The 18,166-nt window shown below is 45.8% G+C and overlaps 1 protein-coding gene across 1 annotated transcript in view; it reads left to right on the forward strand.

Moving 5' to 3' along the window:
* Positions 1-505: 505 nt before the first annotated feature.
* Positions 506-18,166, forward strand: part of B3GAT1 (beta-1,3-glucuronyltransferase 1) — a 60,061-nt gene continuing 42,400 nt past the window's right edge. The window contains exon 1 of the mRNA XM_054223162.1: positions 506-558. The gene's annotated coding sequence lies outside the window, so the exon portion shown is untranslated. The remainder of the gene's footprint in view (positions 559-18,166) is intronic.

An 18,166-nucleotide genomic window follows, 5' to 3' on the forward strand; every position in this document is an offset into this window, starting at 1 on the left:
TATTTTGGTTTTTTCACTGCTGTGTAAATTCTCTTTCTCTAAATATTTTGTTCTTTTCACTGCTGTGTAATTTCAGCCTGCGTAAAAACAACAAACTAATGATGCTGGGATATAAACGCGCTGCAGATCAGGCAAGAGGTAGCATAGTACGGTGGGCTAATCATCAGACTGTCAAGGGTCACACACTGACTTTTTCATTTTGCTGCTGACTTGATCTGCTGCCTTAGGCAAATCACTTCACCGCTTTCTGCTTCATGTTCTACCCATAGGGAAACTAAATATCAGTATATCTAGCTTTCATAGAATCATAGAATGTTTTGGGTTGGAAGGGATCTTTGCCCCACACCTTTTAAAAAAAGAAAAGAATAAAAGATCTGGGAAGAAGCATCTAAGCATTTAGTTGTGTGACAGTGATCTACGTCTGCCCTCTTGTCCATGGCAGGATGAAGGAAAGCCAACTCTTGATTCCTCATTTTTGCAGAGACACCCCAGGAAGCAAGCCCTGAGGTGGGACTCAGCCGTGCGAACTCCCCAGAGAGGAAGAGGGATCTGAGCAAGGTTAGTGAGCTTCCGGGCAAGGGGATTTATGGTAGAAAGAGATGTCAGTTTGCTGACAGTACATTTTTTTCCCCATACTGTGTTTTGCTACTATTACAGGTGCAAATTGGCTAGATTTACCTTGCTGCTGTGTGTTTACAGCATGCATCAAATTGGCTCTGCTGATAACATGGGCTCCTTCCCTTTCCTAGTGTCCCACATCTTTGTACAGGGATCAACCATTCTCTGGGCCTCGAGCACTCAGTTCTGCAGTGGCTTCAAAAAAGTGTTCCATGACTTCGATGGACTTTGCATAAGGAAGAAATCTGAGATAAAATGTTGGGGGATGGCTAAAATGGTATTAATAGAAATGGAGTTTCAGGTTTGGTGCAGGTCGTACAGAAATGTTAGTCAAAGCCAAGAATGCCTGTAGAGGTGTGTGGGCTGGGGACAATAGCAGAGGATTTCATTCCAGGGAAAGGAGGTTTCACAAGCAGAAGGTATATACAAGCAAGTTGAATGCAAAGCGGCTATTCCTTAGAAGGCTGGAGGAGTTGAAGTATCTAATACGTGAATGAGAAATATTATATTAAGAAGCCTAAGGCTCATAGGGAAGAGCCATTCTGCGACAATAGCTAGAATTGTCTTGGACAAGTGGGTTGACCATCACCAAGTGCAAAGATACAACCAGCTTCTGACATTGCTGTCAGCAGACTTGAGGTTTGCAGCCAGCTGGCAGCAGAGGGTAAGTCTCTTATTTTAACATTTATTTTGTGCCAGTGTTTTGCAGTGCATCTGAGTGATTGCAGCACTATTCGAGAATGAACAAAATTATTTTGGATTTCCTATTTCTTTTTTTTTTTTTTAACTTAATGACTTGCTTTTAGTTAATGAAACATCCTGCTTCTTAGGAAAGAAAAGAATAGACCATGATTTCCAGCCAAATGTATATGTGTTTGCCAGTGCCTGTCAGCATAATACCCCATTAAAGTTTGTGCATGGATCTGGGTGCAGAAGGCTGATTGCAGGATCAGGACCTGGGGCTCTTCACTTGTCTAGCCTTTTTCACTTGTGATCTGGAATTTGAATTTAGGGCTTACTTGTTGGGCTTTTACCAAGATGTGCAAAAATGTGGATTACCATCAGTAACCTGGGTGGATGTGCCAGGAACTGAACTAGGAACACAGGGAGAGGAAAATTCCGGTAGCTTGGACTCCGCACCTCTATGCTCTGTGGGCTGGACACAGATGACTTGTATAATCCTGATTGAAAGCTGGGTAACAGTTGTGATTTGAAAGGAAAACATCCTTTGTTAGCTTTTGTGGGTTTTTTAAAAGCTTTTTTATCCCATATGTGGGCAAAAAAAAAGGAAGCACGCCTTCGAATAGCAACTGTACCTTGGAAACATTTTTAAGATCCCTTTAAATATAAGCTACAGCATATTTCTAGACAGTATGAACTGCTATTATATTAAAAATGTAGCAGTGGTTTTATGAAGGGGAAACATTTTTAATGCAAAAGTAGTGCTATTTAAAAATGAGTTGCTTTTATGAAATGGATGAGGTGGTTTTATTAAAAAAGACCATTTGGGAGGGAAAACTGTGGCTGTATTTCTGTCCTACAGTGTAAGGTAAATCTGCATTTTTTTCCTCCACCCCCTTTTTTGAAAAGCAGGGGCTAAACTCTGATCATTTGGGTTTTCTGTGGAGACAGTTAAGGCTCTGTCTGCACACACAAATGCTCTGCAGTTTTACGTGAAGGGTATGGTAGAAGCTGTTGGCAAAGGTAAGGTGTTTCTTTGGCCCAAATATAGACAGACCTTGTGGAAAACTGTGCTTAGGCAAAGTTTGCATTTAGGGTAATTGTAAATTCTTCCCCTTCTCCTCTGCTGTGTAGAAAATGCTGCGATAGCAAGTACCTAGAACTACAGGGTAAGGAGGGGAGCAGTCAAACATCAAATGTATCGCCACCAAGTTCAGGGTGCACCTCTCTCTCTGGGGACCACTCCATGTCACCATTGCTGGGATCATTACCAGGTCTTGTGTTCTGGCACCGAAGGGCTTTGTTGCACCAGCCCTGAAGAGAGGATGGGACCTTGAGATGGCCCAGATCTTGAGCCACGAAAGTCGATATCATTGCTGATAGTTACCTGGCGATGAAGCAGCACTGTATTCCTCCTGCAAGAGCCATGAAGCCACATGCTTTGATTTCAGGCATGGCGAAATGCTATTCTTGCTGTTGCACAGAAAGAGAAAGCTGCACAGCAGGTAGGTGGTGCAGTTAAGGTGGCTGGCTAATGCTACCTGTGTGAGCCACAGGCTCACCCCTCCTGCCAAAGGTGTGCTTCTGCTTGAGGAGAGGAAAGCATTACCCATGCTTGGCCTTCAGCAGACGTGCCAGCTCAGTACATCCCCACAAGAGGATTGGAAACATAAACACTGTGTAATTCGGTTAAGTGGGAAGAGAAGGCAAACTCATCATAATAGCTCAAAATAAGAAACCCAAAACCAACAACTACCCCGAAAACAACAAATAACAGCTGCTTTTTGCAGGAGCAGCAACGGCCAATTTTCCTTCTCATAAAAGAGAGCAATGATGTGTGTCTCTCCGGGCGTGCTGCAGCTGCAGCCATCTCTCAGAGCACAGCTCTAACCAAGTTTCCGGAACAATATGATAGATTGTATCTGCATAATCTGAAGAATGCAGGATCCTAACCCAGCCGAACTGCTAACAGGCAATAAAGCCAGGGCACTAACACGCTCACCCCATAAAGCACCCAATCAGTTACCTTTATATTTCTACAAGTGCCCTGCTTATGGATATATTTTTGGTTAAGTATAATGCATTCGTGCGCTCTTTGAGTAACGGGGTTGAAGCTATTCTAACAAAAGTTAGGGGAATGCATACTACCTCTGTCTCCTGACAGCGCTCCACTGTTCCCAGCTTCATCACTGTCGCTTGAGACCAGCTTGCTGAACTGTGATTCATAATACCGGATTCTCATGTGCATTACCTGTGCAGTTTGTTTTCTCATTAAAAGTTCTTGTTCCTGGAATCACATTATTTTCCCACAATCTCTGTGTGCTTCTTTCTCCCCCCAACCCTTGTCTCCCGTAGTGAGTGTCACATCTTCATGGTTGTGGGCAGAGGGAAAAAGCTTGGGAGTACACACTCCAAAGATCAAAAAAAGTACAATGCTGGGAAAATCTTTTTTTTAAGTGCACTTCCTTGCATGAAGTTGTAAGCATAGAAATAACTATGTAGTTGTCGTACAGAACTGTGACGCAGATCCACGCTTAGTCAGAATGATCTTGAAGAGAGACTGTGGGTGGCACAGGACCAAAGGCGGATTTAAACTTTATTTTCAGAGGTGAAATGCCTCCTTTCCTAAAGTACGATCTTGGCTCATCTTAGGGTATGTAGTGACTTGGTATATGACCTAGAGAGATACTGCCAGAGAGGCAGCGCTTTACCAGTCCTATGGCTGACCTCAGGTGCTGCTTCCATGGTTCTGTTATTCATCCCAGGATATTTGTGTCCTTGAGCAGAGAAAGAAACCATCAGTCCTGTCACATCATCATCCAACAATACACTCCACGTAGGAACTCAGTCTCTGTAATCGTCTCGGTTTCCAGCAGCCAGTACTGCTGCAGTCAGTGTGTGCAAGGGGCCTGGGCTGTCAGAAAGCACCTTGTCTGCGATGAGCCCAGCGACATCCCCTACGCACTGTACATGTGTCTACAACAACACAATCGGCTGGAACTGAACCCTCCAGAAAACTCAGGTCTGGCAATTCCCTGACAGGGAGTGCAGGAGAGAAAGGACGCTCAGGTGCCCAAGGAAATAACTGCTGAATATACACAATCTCTCCTGACCTGAACAGCTGTGTGCTGTTGCTGCAGTCATATCACTGGTACTTCTCCCCATCCCAGTATCTTACTGTTTTGTCAAACTTTGCAAGAGTCATTCAGCATCTTTTTTCCCTCCACAAATCTTCAGTTTCTAGCTCTGCACAAGTATCTGAATATCTCAGCTTTACATTCAAATTAAGAACATAGTTATGTAGATCAACTGGTTGCAGATGGAGTGTGCTTCAGGTTAACTTTCTATAATTGCTGGAGTTGAAAGGCAAAGAAAAAAACCTCCTAGTTTTTGTTTTGTCTTTAATCATGCCTTTACAAAGTCAGTTTTGTGACTCCCTGGGGTTTAGCTGGATATTTTTGCATATCTAAGAGAGGCGGTGTTGCCTTCCCCCTTCCTTCTCCATTATTTATCTATTCCTTTGTGTCAGGTCCAGCTTAAGTTGCGAGCATTCTCTGGGCTGTGGTGATAATTATATTTATTCCTCTGAGATGGTTTTCATTGTGTTTGCAAACAAGACAGGGCTTCTGAGATCCTGCTGTCTTTGGCCCTCTGATAGCTTTTGAACCATTCGCAAATTTCAAACAAATTTCTCCAGAGTGTGTCAGTCTCAAAGAGAACTCAAAAGAGAATGCTGTTTTTATTACCCAAAGGGTCTGGCAGAATCCTGTATTTCTATAGGCTTCGTAAACATAGGTGGCCAGAGAAAAAGCTGTTAATCCCACTTCTGGGGGCTGCACTGTAAGGTCACCCTTTTTAGAAACCAGGATCTGTGTGGGAGACATCGCAAATGTCCAAGAAAAGGAAAAGCTGCCTTGTGAGCGTGCATCTCGCTAAGCAACTGCGCCTAAACCTCAGTCCATTTCCATGGGGAATTCGGAGTGCTCTGGTTCTACTGCTCACAGAGTGACCTGAGTGTTAATAGGCTTATATATAAGCTAAATATTTAGCTTATATCTTTACATGGTGTTCCTTTCGCCGTTTAAGCAATAGAACTGACATCTGTTACGTTATTTGTTTTCCCCTACCCTGAGAAAGGAGCATCTGAGGACTGGAAGTGTTATAAATGTTGCTGTGTTTCAGATAGTGAAGGCAATGTCCGAGAAACACACCTTGCGTCTGGTATTTTTGAAAGTGCTGAACACTCTGATCCCTTCCCTTCCTGGAGACAGAGATGCTTCTTGGGTGCGTGATTCAAGTTAACTTAATGATTTAGTCTCTTTTACATCTAAATGAGCTGGTACAGCATACCCTCTGGGATTAGCACAGATGACCTCATGTCTGGAAGAGCACAGTGCACCCTGTTTGTCTGCTTCCGGCAGGAATAAATGCACTTTCTGGATGTTTTGAGATTTGATTTTCAGTGGTGCTCTGTACTGAGCATATTCCTTCAAGAAAAAGATGTGCAGAGCCTTATATGTCCAGTTTTCAAGGGATCAGGAGAGTCCCAGTTTCCTGCATGAGAAAAAGGTAGTCGCTGGATATAGAACAATTAATTTTAAATACTCTGTTCCTTTTAAATGTGCATCTAAACCAATGAGACACCTCTCTGAAAAATGCTGGAACCTCGTTTAATCGGCTATCTCCTTGACCACATTTCAGTAAACTCTGAGGATAGAGAAAAGGCCTCTTTATGTGTGTGTTGGGAAGGGACTTGCACCCTTCCCCCCACTAGTCTTGCCACACAAGGACAGTCATTGCTTTTCTCTGTCAAAAGCTCTAATTCCTAATTTAGGAGGTAATTCTAGTGCAAATTAGTGCGCCTTGCAGATAGAATTAGAGTCTGTGTGATGATTTGGAAAATACAATCAATTTACTCCAATTGTTTGTACATGTCAGATCTCTCCAATAATGAAGAATTTACTCCTCGTGCATGAATACAAACAATGAGCTATTAGCCATGCGAGATGAGAGAGCCTGTCAGAAACAACAATCCCAAGATGCGATGTGCTACGTCTGAACATGAGCGAGGATATGACCAGGTCTGTGCCGTGGGTTTTCATGCAGCAGATCCTGCCATGTACAGGTTTGAAGCGCTGAGCATGTGAGGAGGGTGACGACTCCTCCTTAGGGGCTGTGAGACTCCGAGTTAGAGTGTGTCCGGTGTTCCTACCTATTTTAGAGCTCTTACAGCCTATCCTTTTGTTTCACATCCATCCAGGGCTCAGTAGAGGGTAAATGGAGAGTGACTGTTGATCTAATCCTTAATTTCTGGTCTTTTCATGGTCTGATCTAAACAGCTTTTTAGGAAGCAAACAATATGCATATTTCATGAAATTCATTTCAGTGTCTGTTTAATTGTGTACGCTCTCTGTGAGGCTATGAGACACTGCTCCTTGTGACTCATTTGAGCTAACAAACAGGGAAACTGAGAAACTCATAATGAATTTCTGAGTGCTAAGCCTTGTTCAGTCTCCTGCTCCTCTCCCTCTTCCCTCAGAAGTTTCTCAAACCATAACATATGCAAACTTCCTGCCATGCTGCTGGCTACGGGGTATTTTTTACTGACTGTTGGTAATATGGCAGCTTGTAAAATGTGCTCAGCCTTCATCCTCATTAGAGGTATGGCGGAGGAGTCCTGGCTGTGCCAGGGAAAGGCTGTTCCCAGGAGAAGGTTCCTTTTATCACCATGATGCCTACTGGAAATGGTGACTGCTTTAGCAGGGGCTCATGCTGGCTTCCAGGGCTGGAGGCCAGGATGCAGAGATAACCTCTGTGCTGAATCCAGGTAGGAGGTTCTTGTGGTTGTAAACTACTTAGGCATGCAGATGTTTAAGCATATGTATCCTATCACTGGGGCCAGCCTTAATGCTCTGGGAAATGTATGAGATGGTAAAACCTACATTATCTGGGATTTAGGATGTTTGCTTTGCAGAACAAGGGATTAGAGAATAGAAAGCTGAAATGACCATCTGTCTGCAGAAAAAGGATCCTGTGAATTAAAATTTCCATGGTCGTTTTCCTTAATCTTCTTGACTTTATTTGATATCTGCTATCAGAGCTGATGTCCTTGTGCCCCAAACAGTAACAGAGTTCATTTTCCACACATAGAAGTTTTCTTCTACTTACGTCTTTCTAGAAGGAGTTGCAAGGTAGCTGTAGAAAGCATTTCCTTATCTGTTGCTCTTGGAGTTTCCCATTGTTTGCAGCCCTATATAATCTTAGTGCTTCTAGCACCTTCTATCTCCAAAGAATGACAGCTGTGAGTGTGCACCTGGTTTTTGTATTGCTTCTACATGTAGTATTGAAATGCCTCTGGGGTGGAATGACTCATGCTGTTGAGCCATACCACTGCACAATAGAAGTAAGCAGTAATCCTGTGTGCTTATATACTAGTGTTGTCAATTTTTGCAATGTGATTGTGGATCTAATGGTATTTGATGTTTCTCTGTAGAGCCTCTGTTCCTGGAAACATAGGAACCTTGAGCTTTTGTTTTTAAATAAGCTTCTAGGCCTTGTGGCTATAGAGAAGAAATCTGAAAGTGTGTTAAAAGTGTAGCCTACAGATTCACAATCCAGAAAGCTGAAAGCCCCAAGCTTATTAATTTTAAATCTCATTATTTTTAAGAGAAAATTGTATTTCCCTTAAAGTAGCAGAGACATAATACCTGCAAAGCACCAGCAGATCCATGGTTCTGAGGTGGAGCTGTGTGCTGTAAAATGTGGAGGCCTCAGCTCACCTAACCGATACAGATATGCTTAGAGCCTGAATGAAATAAAGTTCTTTTGTTTGGTTTTTAAACCTTTCCTTGCTCTCATTCTTTGGTGGATGTAGGTCTGAAGACCGAGAGCCTTCCTGCGGGAGCTTGATTCTGGGTATCTTCAGCAAGACAAAGGAGTTGCTGAGCACTAATCAAAGCTGGCAAAATGGCTTGCAGTTGTGCTGGGGTTAGCCTGTGCTCTCCAGAGCCTCACAGGTGTCTTCAGTGTGGAACACACAAAATAGATTGGGGTTCTCACCCTTGCGCAGGCCGTCTTGCAGCGTAGGAGTTAGATTTTTTTGCTGTACTGTGTGTTCTTTTTCTTTTCTTTCTTTCTTTTTTCTTTTTTTTTTAATTTAAGCACAACCCAGCACCGCCACTTAGCATTTCCTTGTTTACAGCAAGGTGAGTCGTATTTACAGTGCTGGGGAATTTGTCAGGAGCTGCATTCTGCTCGTCATCTGTTTCTTCCCCATTTCAGAAAGCAATTAGCAGGCGGAGCATGTGAATAACAAAATGTGCTGGAAGGGGCTGTTCACCCAACTGTGCCGAACGAAACGGCTGCCTGTCAGTTGCTGCGAGCAACTGACGGCTCTGACACCAGGGTACAAACCAGGTCCTGTAAACAGGGATGCCCTGGACTGGCAAGTCAGCAGAGGAGAGAAGAAAGAGATCCATGTGAGATAGCAACTGGACTTTGGGTTGCTTGAGGAGACGGTCTTGGGACTAATAGTAGCCATTGGGGCATACAGTGTAGAGCTTCCTCTTTCCTTATAAGCTGATGAGTTGGGTGTGCAGACTTTTAGCAGTGTCCTTAGCTGTTACTATCTTAGAAAAGAAGAATAGGGGAAAAAAACCTCTTTTGTGATGACTTCTGCGACTTCAGATGCAGCCTGGGCTGAGACAGCATGTGTTTTAGCCAGGGGAGAGCGAAAAGATGCAGGACAGTGGAGTAGTTCTTCATGGACATTTAAAAATAAATCATCTGCAAGTATAAGTTAATCTTTTACTTCAGTTGCATGGGATGTTTCACTGCCCTTGGAGTTATTGTGCTGAGTTTGGATGCTGGATTAAACCAGAAAAGTGTGAAGCAGAGGAATTTTAGTCTGCTTTAAGTGCAAATGTCTGTGCAAACTTAAACATGGAGCTGCTACGGACTTTTCCATTATTCATATATTTGATGTCTTGCTCTGAGAACGGACTTGGTATCTCTAAAACTCAGCCTCTCCTCTATATGCGTGGTTTGGGGGAGGGATGAGATTACCCCTCTTGTTTTAGGAAAGGAGCATGGTAAGCCTTTTGAGCTGCCAGACTGAAATATGTGTATGTTCTTTGTCCGGAGCTGTGCAAGTCTCAGAAGAGTAGGTTAGAGGAGTCCCTGGCAGCTGGGAGGCTTGGGTTTCGTTACTGACCTACCCTGGGAGCTTGAGCACACTGCAAATCTAAAGCTCGCACTTCTCACGTTGCTTCATGGAGATAGGTCTCAGCAATGAAATTATTTTTTTGCGAAAGACTCTGTATTTGGACAGGCCACATTCTAAAACATTTTTATGTTTTTATGCTGTCTCCCCAGGGTGAGGGACCAGAAGGGAAAGAAGGAGAGGAGAGGAGGGGAAGAGCATCCTCTATCCGAGGCATTTGGATACTTCCAAATCTTTTCCTTCCCTCACAGGTAGATTGTGGCATCCTTCAAGTGAGTAGGTCGCCTGAAAAGCAGGCCCGCTTCATAAAGCTTTGCATCCATCCAGCTTACTATAAAATAATAATCATACCATTTAGAGTATGAAGCCCATCAGTATCGCCTGAGGGTAGACGTGCCCTTGAAAGGGAAAGTTAAGAGTGTTTGTTCGGAGCAAGAAGGCGTCAGGGAGGATGGAGCTGAATGCGGGCGACAGCTCCTGAGCCTGATGCTTTCTGACGGGCTTTGGCTGCTCCCTCCATCAGCTGGTACCTGTGGGAATCCATCAGGCTTCCCACCTGAGGCCATGGTGTAGGGGTGAGCGAAGGTTTGGCTACACGGGCAGTGCTGTGAACAACCTGGGCTCGAACTGGCTTGCGTGTGCAACTTTGTGGGTAGATCCAGAGCATGGTCTCAGGAAGGATATGAACTAAAGAGCAGCCTTCCTAGGCATGGCTGTGGGCAGAAGCCCCCTTCCATTAGTCCAGATGTGTTTATGGCAGTAGTTTCCCTAGTGGGAACAGCGCTGTACATCATACAGATTGGAAACGATTGTCTTCACAGGGTCCTTTCCCAGTGGAGCACCGCACTTACTCCTTTCATTGCAAGGGAAAATATTACTCCTGTCCTGTCTGTTTGTTTCTCAGCTGCTGGTGGAGAATGTTTGTAGGTATCAGAACTAATCAGGGCAATTTTTAATTTACCGGAACGGACATGAGCTGTCGCAAGCAACAAAAACATTGCATGGTGTCTTGGTGCTACAGTTTGCAGGCCTGAAGTGAAGCATCGTGGCCAACCAAGCCTCTGAGCCCCGCTGTTTTGATTCTTTACCTTATGCTGGTGTTGAACAGCTGCATTTGTTGGAATAGAGATGGGAGGAGAAACTGGGTCAGCACTGAACGCAGCGTTAAACTAGGTATTTGCAGACCCAAGTTTCTTTAGGTCTAGGGACACTTTAGGCCAGTTTGAAAATGTTGTCTGTGCAAGGGGAGCCCTGTGGCCCAAGGAAGAGTCCAGATCCCGTTCCTGTCTCTGCCGTCACGCCTGTGTGAGAGAAGCATTGCAGCAGCTGTGCAAAAGGGCTTTGAGATTCAGGCACAAAGTGGTTATTTAGAAGTGAGATGTTTGTTGTGTTTTATAATAGTGCGTTCCTTTGAAATGATGGGCTCAGCTTGCTGGCAGAGGATGCTGCTGGATGTGAATGCTGCGCACAGCCCGCACGTCCACAGACACCGTGGCTATAAATGCTCTTTGTGCTGGAGACGTCCCAACTTGCAGCTTTCAGTCAGTGCTTGAGCTGTTTTCTTCCTGAAAGGACCTGGGCAGTCCCTCACCTGGAGTGTGGTCTGTTCACAGATGGAGCAAAGCTTTGGCTTGCTTTTGGCTGCTCTGCTTTAGGAGATAGAATCATAGAATTGCTAAGGTTGGAAGGGACCTTTAAGATCATCAAGTCCAACCATTAACCTACCCTGACAAAAAACACTTCTAAACCGTGTCCCTAAGTACCACATCTACCCTTTTTTTAAACACCTCCAGGGATGGTGAATCCACCACCTCCCTGGGCAGCCTATTCCAATGTTTAATAACCCTTTCAGTGAAAAAATGTTTCCTAATATCCAATCTAAACCTCCCCTGACATAACTTGAACCCGTTTCCTCTTGTCCTGTCACTTGTCACCAGGGAGAAGAGGTCAGCCCCCATCTCTCTACAACCTCCTTTCAGGTAGTTGTAGAGGGTGATAAGGTCTCCCCTCAGCCTCCTCTTCTCCAGGCTAAACAAGAGAGAGACATTTGTCTCTCTCTTTCTAGGTGGGAATGAGTAGCTGGGAGACAAGGGAGGAAAGAGGAAAGGAGCGTGAATAATAAGTAAGTGTTAAATTTCTGTTTATGAAAAGGCTGTTTGATAAGTTGGTAGCCATTTAAACAGCACTCAAGAAAATACAGCCTCTGAGAAAGGCCAGTTCAATTCTGTGCCATACATGGATTTGCAGTATCTGAGATGGATGAGATCTCTCCTCTGCTTTCATGAGAAACAATTTATTTACAGGGTGAAGCTGTCAGACCTGCATGAACACTGCCAAACCTGGCAGGTCTGCAGAATAAGCTTTTGTTTGGGTTATATTTCTAGCTTCTTCCTTCAGCCAAAGTGGCCCTGCTTGAGCCGCAAGCTTTGTTCTGAGAAGTATTAGATGGTCAAAAGACGGGCCCTGTTGTCGCCTGCCAGCTAGTCCTGACTGATGCTGCATGTGTTTGGCAGTGCGCTGTGTGGGATGGCTTGGAGCAGAAATGAGGACTGCAAAGGTGTTGTTGCTTGAACCTCCACGGAAAATCAAAGCCTGATTTCTCTCTTTAGCTGGGGATTAGTTTGGAGAGTGACTCACTGTTGTTGAAGTAGCTAACGCTGCCTGCAGGATTATCCTGGACGCTGCAGCTTGGACTTCTCACTCACATTGTTCCAGTTACTCAAGTGAGTGACACGTGGCCTCAGTTAAAATCTGTAATCGTAGTTGCTTTTTCATCGCTGCTTGCTAAGCTAATGAGGTAATCAAAGAGAGAGGCGGGAGGATCCACTGGGAAAAGTCAGAGATCTTTCATGGCGTTGCTGGAATGCCAGGGCTCAATCTGGTCTAGCGTGTGGCATCATTTTTTACCAGGAGAGATCAAACACCATGAGCTCTGCATCTACTGTCTGTAGGACGTTAATGTTTCTGTTCTGCTGGAGCCTATGGTTCAGAAATAATGACCTGGTGAGAGGCACACCAAAATAGTGCATGGAAAGGTCATGATAACAATTACAGGAGAGTAATAAAAGCAATTAAGTATTCACAGTGGCTTATTCCTTTGTAAGGGTGGAGATATTCCATTTTAGAGAGGAGCAGAGGTCGTGCTGTAGAAAGATGACGAGCATATTTGACGGGGCAGGTGTTGGATTCCATGACTTGGGCAGGGTGATTGTTCTTTTCATCTGTGTTCAGGGTGGTGCAGGAGCAGGGATCAGCACAGATCATGAAGAAGCCTTCCCTTACACCTGCTCTGAACGCTGCGAGGCAAGAAGCTGCAGGACTTCCTCATGCTGTGGAGGGGAAGCGAGCATCTGTGCCAAATCCCCATGGTGGTGCCAGTCCTCTAGGGAGAGAGAGCAGCAGCAGCAGCATGCTGGAGCCTTCAGCGTCCTTAGTGTGAAGGTGCACATCCTCTGCGGCTTCGACATCTAATTCTGCCGCTGTGATGCCTCTCCATTCCTGGGCTGAGTCTAGTGGGTTGGGAACATTCCTAAGACCAGAGGCTTTATCTCTCGTGCCGCAGGCTTGTTCCTTCATCTCTGCCAAAGGGTTTGTGGCCTGCATCCTCTACTATGCAACGGCAACATTTTGCTGCCAAGGTGATGGTGTAACTGAGATTTAAGGCCTGTGTGTGTGCAAAACTCTGCAGTGTTTGAAATGGAAGTAGGAAAACAGTCATCCTCAATCTGTTTTTTTATATGATTCACAAGGGGACTTGTGGGCCTTGAAAAGAAAACGCAGATCCCGTGCCAATAGACAAATGTTGCAATGCTTTACTGGTGCATTAACAGTGTTTTCAGTGCAGGATTGATACCAAAGCATTGGGTGAGTGTGTATGCACATCCCATCAGCTTCATCAATGACAATGTTGTTGCTGTTGAAATGGGTGAGGAAGCAGGCTCAGAGTTAAGTGCCTTGCACATTTGGAGTCAGCGGCAGAGCTGGAAATAGGACCCTGGTGCCTTGGCTCTCAATCCTCTGCTAATCACAGCACTGGAGGTGAAATGAAAGCCTTCTCCAATCTTCTCCTGCTAGTGCCCGGGGCTGGGAGGCACGTCTCCTCCCTCTCAGAGCGGCTGGAGCGGAGATGCGGATGGAGGGCTGGCAGTGCTGTCTGGGGCTGGAGAAACTCCTCGTGCTGCTCATCTAGGATGCTGGGGGGATGTCGGTGGCTCTTGCTGAGTTGGAGGGACCCCACTACTAACGCCGGACTGCTTTTGTTTAGTTCTCTGATTCTATCAGAAAGCAGTGTGCTTTGCTCCCTTTATGTTGTCAGTAGTGGTGGGTTTTTTGTTTAGCAGCAATTTTGCCTTTGTTGCCAAAGCTGCAAGTAGGGCTGGGCCGCGTGAGGAAGTGTCATTAAAGTTTGCTCAGACAAAGGCGCTTGGTGACGAGATGCAGTGTTGCTGAATCCACAAGGGGCACAATTAACTGATAAGAGTAAACTAATTGTTATTCATATTAAATTAGGGCACAGGTGATTTGGAAAATCTATAGACACTCCCATATGCTTTGCAATTTTGCATTGCAGATTGTGGTTTTATAAGGCCCTTCTGGGATTTGGATTATAGAAGCAAAGTGTGGAGCAGTATCTAAACGAAACATACTCTTTCCTGATTAACTACATGATAAAAACATAAATGTGCACATCAGAGGATTTACCGCTGTGTTTGCATACTAATTTTTCTTTTCCAGGCATGAACACCGCAGTTTTTCATAGATCCAAGTGATTCGGTTCAGCGGCAGCTGGGTAAACCCAGCCCTGGTGACGTGATTCCCATGTTGTCACGAAATAGTTTTGAGATGGTGGTTAATAGCAGGGAATGGGCATATGGCAAGGACACGAGTGCCACAGGAGTGGGAGGAGATGCTGAGATATTTGCTGCTGGTTCTTTTGCGCTGTCATGGTCTGTGAATGTTCGTGGGTAAGAGGCAGCAGGGCCGTGCTCACCCGGGCAGGATGAGGTGAGGCTGCAAAGAGGCACGGGAATGGCAGGCTGCTTGAGCTTTTGGAGCAATTCTGCACCAGGCTCTGTTGCTTTAAAACAGCTCTGAAATGAATATTTATAAACGGGACATGAAAAAAGAGTCTAAATTGCTTGTGTGATCTTGGGACATGTGAGATATTATGATTATTTATGCACTTCTGTGTCTCGCTTTATCAGTTCATTGTGTTGCAATCCCAGAGTGTCACAAGCTGCTCTTGAAGGAGGTTCTCTCTCAATAAGATCCAAAGCTGCCTGGCAATGCAGTAGTAGAAAATGTGGGGACATCAGAGCAGGAAATGGAGCAGAGCGTGTTTCAACAGCACGGCTTAAGCATTAAGGCAGAAAGAAATGCAGGCCTTTGGCTTGGACTGCTGATAAGTTTCCTGAGCCCTAAAAACAAAACCGGCTATGACTTCTGTCATCTGGAAGTCCCCATTTGGGATTGTCTCACTTAACACACCAAGAGACCCAGCAATAATTCCAGCAGTGCATGCATGTTCTTGCGTCCTCTCCTCTCTCTGGTCTCAAGCTGCGGCATCCAGAGCAAAGACAAGAGTGTCTGACCCGTGTGATGGGTGTGTGGAGGGTTGGTTTGGAAACAGAGCTTAATTACAAAGCAGTGTGGAGGGAGCTGGATCTGTTTATGTTTGTTTGCTAAGAGGGTGCTTCCCAATAAATTAAAATCCCTCAGAGAACAGTTTGGATGTATGTGATTTAGCACCGTCTGGGTCGCGCGAGTCTCTGAACAATCCCTGCCTTGGATTCTCGCCAAGATAACGATCGGAGAAAGGCTGTAGCTGGACAAGGAGTCTAGGGGTTATTGAATCACTCCTGCCAACTCCCAGCAATGTGCTAAACCATTTCCTTTTAGATATTCCCCTGAGTTAGGTTTACGTACGATGGGTCTTTAGCCTGTGAAGAGTTCTTCCAAGATGTTAAGAAGCACCACTATCCAAGGGGAGATCCGTGCAAAGCGTGGCTCTCCTTTCCTGGGCTCTGAACCGATGCAGGCTCTGTCTCTCTCAGCAATGCCAAGAGGGGTCTTGCGTCAGGCTGAGGTATCTCTACTGAAGGAAATCCCAAAGGTAAAATGCCAGCCTAGCGCTTAACTTGTTTGCCGATTTGAAGGGGAGAGGACCACCTGCTGATACATCACCACGGTGTTTTTTTAGGGTCTCCTCCCCAGTTGCACTGCCCCTAAATGTGTTTTGCATATATCTGTGAAGCATCCTGAGGGCATGCTGAATCCACACGTCAGGGTGTATAAATGCCCTCCGTACTCGTGCACAGAGCATTGATGGGGTGAAACAGCGCCTGATAGGCAGTGCTGCCAGGGCGTCTCCCTGGCTTGGCTTCAAGGTAGAGATGGGACCTACTCAGGGGATAGTTTTCCTCCAAAGGTCTTTTTGGACATTTATCGTATCAGGTGGATTGGTGCACTGCCCGTCTTCCAAAGGTTGTTGTTGGTGTCCGGTTCCTTGCGTCTACCTGAGGGCACTGCCCAGCTGGAGAGCGCAGAGCGATCACTATGTCCCTGTCTGCTCTCTTGAAGTCTGGTCGCAGAAGTCGAGCTGGGTGATGAGGAGGCATCTCTGATAGCTTGTGTAAGTGAAGTCTGAGAGATGGACTTTTTTGAGTGTAACATAAAGAGATTTTGGATGAGATGACAGCTTTTATTGTTGCTTGCTGTACCTTTACCAGAAGAAAAAGAAACCTTGGCTTCAGAGTAGATTTGTCACAGAATTATCTGCCAGTTTCCCCCCCATTGAAGCCCAACAGACTAAAAGGCTGGTAATTGCTCTCTGTAGCACAGCAACAAGGGCTGTAGCAGCATGGTCTGTGCAAACAGCAGAACGTGTTGCTCCACTCCATAAGAAGCTTATGTTCTACTTGAAAACCTGTTGGCCTATGTTTGGCCCTTGGAGGATAATAACGGTCCTGGCAGGTGCTTGCTGAAGGATCGTTTTGCCCAGTATGCACATGTCAACCAAAGCAGGAGCAAGGATCCTTTCCAGAGAGTGGGATGGACAGCGGTGCTTAAAGGGAGCACCATAAATAGGTTGAGGGGTTTTGTTGCATGTAGAGTTAACGCGAGTGGTTAGTTTGATTTGTGGTTGTGAACAGCTACTGCTCAGCCCTCCTGTGGGAAGAAGGGGAATTGTCTAAGGTTAGCAAAGTGGCCGAACTTTGAGGGTTTTTTTCTCCGTGGCCCTTGAAATGAGGCTCCTAGGCTCCTTCTCATCTGCATAACAAGGTAAGTGGGACTACCAAAAGAGGTTCTCCCTTCCCAGTGTCAGGGTTGGCTCCGAAGAGCTCAGGATGTCATTTCAGAAACTGGCCTGTCTCTTTCCTTGTTGTGTTTCTGTAGGTGGTTGTATCTCAAGTGTGGCACCACAAGACAGTAATAATCTAGAGCCCAACCTATGGACTGAGGAAACTCCCAGAAAGTCTGAGGTGAGGTATTTCCCATGTTCGGGCTGCCTGCGGCCTGAAAACAAGGCAGTGCTGCTGGAGGGAGTGAAGCTGTGATTGGGGTAGCAGGGGAGGCTGCCAGCCAGGTTAGGTGGGGAAACATGGACCACATCAGCCCTCGGGTTGCTCCAGCTGGTACGCTGCTCCCTCGCAGCAGCTCAGCACTGTGCTTGTGCGTGCACCACTGAAACGTACCCTGCCATTTGCTGAATATTTGCCCTTGCTCTCTTCCCTTTGCCCTTCGCTGCCTCGGCTAATGAGGTTACTGTTTAGCCGGAGAGAGGTGTCTGCTCGTGTTTGTGCCTGGCTGCAGCGAGGTTCCAAGCAGAGATCCTCCTGACAGTGCCAGATGGTGAGCCGCAAGCGCAGGAATAGGGGGAAAGGGAGCTGCAGCTCTGTCCCCTCCTGGGAAGAAAGCCCGGTGGGAGTGTGTCTGCCCCGGCACTGCTGCTGGGTGACTTTGGAGTCTGGAAGGGGGAGATGGAGCACGGTCAAGGAGTGGGCCTCTGGATGGCTGGGGCAGGCAGAGTGTCAGGCTGTGAGCATCTAGTTTAGGCTTTTTTGTGCCTCCAGTCCTGTGGTAATAAACCTTACATAAACCTAGCTGGAAGCACAGCATTAATATTTAAAAAATGACATTTAAGGTATTGAATATATGCTGTGTTCTCCAGAAGTGTGTGTGTGTGTGTGTGTGTGTATGCACACACTCGGGGCTTTGTTTTCCTTTTATAGTGGATTGTTGTGTGTATGTATTTTACTCGGGGTGTTTTTTGCTATAATAAGAAAGGGGAGGGAACGGGAAAATACTGCTCTGTTTATATACACTGCTGTCAGCAGTGATGCTGCGTGTTTCAGATTCGCATCCTCTGTGAAGCACTCTGGATTCCAGGCAAACAACACCCTTCCCCCCCTTTATCCCGAGATCCCTTGGGAGGATTGCCTGAGCCTCTCCTCCCATACCCCTCTTGCTGGCAGGCTTGCCCTCTCCTGGAATTTGGCTCTGGTGAATGTGGCACACTCTGTACCCAGCATGCAAACAAGTCGATATGCTAAGGTTCAAAGGGACAACCTTGGAAAATGTCAGAGCCGCGTCTCTGCACCATTGTTCTGCTGCTCTGATCACAAAAAGGAGCTTTGAGTGAGTCAG

The sequence above is a fragment of the Rissa tridactyla genome, chromosome 17 (genome assembly GCF_028500815.1).
Source record: "Rissa tridactyla isolate bRisTri1 chromosome 17, bRisTri1.patW.cur.20221130, whole genome shotgun sequence".
NCBI lineage: Eukaryota > Metazoa > Chordata > Aves > Charadriiformes > Laridae > Rissa > Rissa tridactyla.